Genomic DNA, 4,826 nt, shown 5'->3' on the forward strand with positions numbered 1-4,826 from the left:
CCTAAAACACTGACCACAAAATTTTACAGCTACTCCCAAATACGTTGACACTCTGGAAAATCTCCAAAGGGAAAGCAGGAAGACTATGTTTTCCAGCCTGCCCATCCAAACACGGTACATGATTGTTAAAAGAGTATTCTTGGCAAGTCTACAAGGCAGAGGTACCGTTTTGAATGGCAGGTGGAATCAGACAGGCAAGATTCTCATTAAGCATTCTAGACCAGACAAATCTTTGATCTGATCCAGGCAAGGTATTTCATAGGCTCTAACAGCAGTGAGAAACTCCAAATTTTGACACAAATAACTTTCAAAGCCAGAGTTTTGCCGGAACTACAGCCATAACTGCTGTTTACTCTGCCCATTTTTAATGCTTGAAAATCAGTCTCCTTTTGAGCTTGCATTTGTTTCAGCACTAGATTTCACACCTAGCTACTGAGTACCACCAAAGAGCCCACACATATTAAAAAAACCCCACCCTTGCTTCGTTCTATGGGTCATGTGTGCCATGTTGCGAGCCACAATGGAAACTGGTAAGATAAACTATCTTCAAAATCTTGCAGTATAAAAGTCTCGCCAAATGTAGACATAATAGCCAGTTGTGGCCTAGGACAGCAAGAGTTCAACTACATGGCAATGCAACAGATTAGCACGAAGCCATAATTTAGTGATAAAAGCACATGCTTCCCATGCATAAGGTCCCAATTTCAAGCACCGGCACTTCCAGTTCAAGAACTTCAGGTAACACAGCCAGGAGAGAGCGAGATCTTGGCCTCAGATCTTGACAGAATTGCTGCCAGTTATAGGAGACAATCCTGGACTGAGAGTAGAAATTTGCATTTATCAATTGAATGGCAGCCAAAACTATCAGCTAACCCACACTTTATTGAAACCACAAATTAAGAATGAAGGAAGCACTCCTTAGAAAGAGCCCACCTCCCTTATTGAGGACCATCCTCTTTGTAGATGGTGCATGCTCTTTTGAATCAAGATAGCTAAGCCCTTCCGTTAATCCTAACCTTTTAACTCTGACTTAGGCCTCCCTGTTGTATCTTCTCCGTTCAGGCTCTTCATGGCTACATTCATTTCCTAGTCCTAAATCAAGCTCTCACAGGACCGGCCCCCTAGAAAAGGTTGCTCTGCGCAGTGAGCATGACATGACTCATCCTGAGACCAATCCCAGCCCAGTTTGTCATTCTTCCTGTGGAAGGCAAGTTCTCAGTCCCTTAGGTGAAGCCATACTTCCTACCACTTTGGATCTCTGCGCCCTATACACTTGTTTTAACATCCACCCTTGTAAAATAGATCATGTCTGTATGGTAATAACATTGCTAGATGAGTAATGGCACTGCAGATTTCAATTAAAGACCATTTTGTATTCAATGCTTGCATGCTTTTAATGTAACCCTGTACTTTGCTCAGATTTCCAAACATAAGTGTACGTGTGCAATGGGGGAGGGGAGGAGGAGAACATCAGTAGACTTGAAATGAAATGTTCCGTTTGATGAATATGACTTTTCTGCTTAAAACAGCCAAGACTCCCAATTCTCTTCCTCAAAATTTCAGCTTTCAAATAGCTAAAAATACATGTTTTAGAGCCTATTTCTAGCCCTTACAGTTATAATGGCATGCTTGAAAGTGTGAGGGTAATGCCTGCTAAAATCTCAGAAGCCAGAGGTGCGGCTGAGCAAGACTACCAGTAGTTGGGGTCAGGGCTTCTGCATCTGGTTTTGCCCCTCCCAATAAGCAGAATGAGAACAAATTATGCAAACACCTTTATTTTCATAGCAGTGTACACAGCCCTGAAGAGAACTTCAACCTCTTTACCAGCCGAGGGAATACTCAAGGATGCAGGTACTTAAAACACACACAGTCTAGATGATACTACTTCCCACAGTCCATTTCAGAATTTTTGGCAAGGAGCATCACAGAGGAGGGAATGCAGCAATAGCACCGAGACTGGAGTTAGCTGGCACAGGAAACAGGAGCCAAGAGAGAAGGCAGGGATTTGTGGAAGGTAACGACAGCCCAGGCCAATGCCTTCTAGAACCCAGCTAAGTTGCTGGAAAGGCTCCCAGCATCAATAAGATACCAAGGAGCTCATTTTTAGCAGCTAGTGGAAGGCAGCAGTCCTGACTTTGCCTTAGGTGCTTCTGCAGCCTGACACTGCTGCGAGGACCCTATTTGGCACCAGCAGGCTTTCAGATCTGTGTGCAAAGGTGTGAAATGTTTGCTAAACTTTAGTAGGAGGCAGGTTGGTGGGAGGGACGGATTTCCAACTGTGCCAGAGAAAGAAGCCTATCCTCACGTGTGTCCTGCTAGTTAATCTTCCAGAGCTCAGCCCTAGCACTGAAAGAGGTTCAGGAGCTGTGCCATATGGCACTCTAAGGCTCAAATTAAAGTACTTAGTAGGGAAGGCAGCAGATAGGTTTCCTACACTGCAGCACCAATGGGAGGTGAAAACCAGGTTAATGCTCTCTTCAAGGCCCTGGCACAAGTTAAATTGCTCGTGACAACTTGGCACCTGGAGCAAGGATTCCATGGAAATGCAGAAGAGCTGTGTGTGGTTATTGGGCACAGCAGTCAGCTTCCTAAGCATCTCAGGTTCCCACAATGAAGAAAAAAACTTTAGTGGATAAGGTATGCTTGAGTGGTATGGGCAATGCATGCTGAATGAGATTTGCAATTGTCAGAGTGTAGAGTCCTTCATAGCTCCTTGCCCTCCTCTTGACCCAAAGGAGCAGACTAATGCAGCCAAGATGAATCATACAAGTTCACAGATGTTTAAGAATTCAAGCTTTCTGATCACAAAATGTTCATTTGTCCTGGCATGGAATCTTCCTCTTTATACATTTCGCACAATGCACGAACAGGCTTGTGTGGGAGAAAAAGCTTCCCCCACACCTGGCATGCTACAGGAAGTCACCTGCATGAGGCAGCTTATAGTATCAACAGGTGCGCAGTACAGACGTGTCCTTCAAAATAGATAGGGTAATCTTTGCAGATATAAAACCAGCACAAGCATCGCTGCTTTTCTAAAGTAGTTTAGGTGAGAAGGACAAGAAATTGCATTTTCCATGTTGTAAGAGCACTGAAAGCTCATATCCCTGCTTATAGTATATATAGGTTCTAGATGTCCTTCAAGGGAAAGCGTATCAATGACAAATTGACATCTAGTGTCCAGGCAATGTTTATAATCTTGCCAAACTACCAAGATGACTTCAAGGTTGTGCCTGCAACCATGAGATCTCAAAATCCTTACATCAAAGCACTAGTTTTTATGGTAGCTGCTGGATTCCACTTTTCCAGATATTTGGAGGTTGCATACCACACTACAGCAGCACCTAGATTTTCAAATTCTGAGAACATGAAGGCAGGGGGAGGAGGATGCACCCATGATAGATCAAGGGGGTAATCCTCTTCCTCTGAAAGAGAAGCAGCAAACAAGGAGCCTCTTCCCACTCCTCACCCTATGGGAATGCAAATAGTTTGCAGAACAAGCTGCTTAGATAATGCCCCTCAGTCAAACCCTGGAAGAATGTCAGCACTCTAGCCTCCTTATGCTACCCTCCTCAGCCCCACCCAACAGATCTTTTTCGCATTTCTAGGAAGAGTGGGCTGGACTACCCTCTCCCCTGCCATTAGTGCCAGTCCCACTTAGCATCAATCCTTCTCCTCCTACATCTGTCCCATCAACTTTAGGGTATCCTTGATCTTTTCCAATGCAAATCCAGCATTTGCCATTAATACAAGAGCATCCCAGGAGTGAGAAGCTGTAGCTTCCAGTGTTCTGCTTTGTGTCATAGCCACAAAGCTGCACCTGCTATGGTAGCATTTATGAAGCTTTTTGGAGTCCTCTTTTAACTTCTCTGAGTAGATGCTTATCCTAAAGGGAAGGCAGCAACTTACTTCAACTAAAGTAGTAATTTGTTCAATATCAGAAATCACCTCAAAGCTCTCAAGAGGTAGAAGTCTAAATAAAAGATGCGTAATATGCATTTCAGTTCTTACGCACCTGGGATATGCCAAACTGACTCTAGCTTGAGAGAACAGGTATCTTATGCATAGTCTAGAGCAGCCTTCCCATGGATGCTGGGAGTTGTAGTACAATATATTTAGAGGGAGCCAGGTTCGGGAAGGCTGTTAAACAATTTAAACTGTAGAACACCTAAGCCAGATCTAAAAAATCAGTGCAATGTGGACTCCTATGGAATTAGTTTTTATGTTTAGAACAGACCCACTGAAATCAAATGAACAAGTCTCAGTGGGTCTATTCCAAGCATGAATTATTTCTCAACTAACATCCTGTATTCATAAGCTTTTAAATCAAAAATTAAATGTGAATTCAGTAACACCAATGTGGCAAGAGGATTTTTTCCTCCCAAAATGAAAGTCTGAACCCTATGAAGGCATTTGGGTGGCGTGAAGGTTTTTAAAATTACAGAAATCGCTCACCTTAAAGGAGGTATTATTAGGGAGTAGACTAACGTCTGCTATGCCTCTCATTTCTTCCCTGCCCCCTCTGCCCCCAGCCCCCACTCCCATGTAGAAGAGCAAGGCTTTTAACACACTTCAAGGGAGGATGTAAGCTGGAAAGTCAACTAGTAACCTACAGGCTGTCTACAATTGAATGCAACAGGCCTTTCTTTCATCTCCTAAACAGGCAAATTTAGCCTTCTTAAGGTTAGAAACACTTCCCTCCCTAACCCATATAGGCCACAACTGCCAAAGCCATTTAAAGCATTTCTTAACAGACATGCTTCTTGAAGATTTAAGAAATTGCAAATGGGTAATAAAGGCCAAAGATAAAGACTCAAGAGCACCACACA

Source organism: Heloderma suspectum, chromosome 2 (genome assembly GCF_057233095.1).
Source record: "Heloderma suspectum isolate Gila_16-S chromosome 2, 16-S_ref, whole genome shotgun sequence".
Classification (NCBI taxonomy): Eukaryota; Metazoa; Chordata; class Lepidosauria; order Squamata; family Helodermatidae; genus Heloderma; species Heloderma suspectum.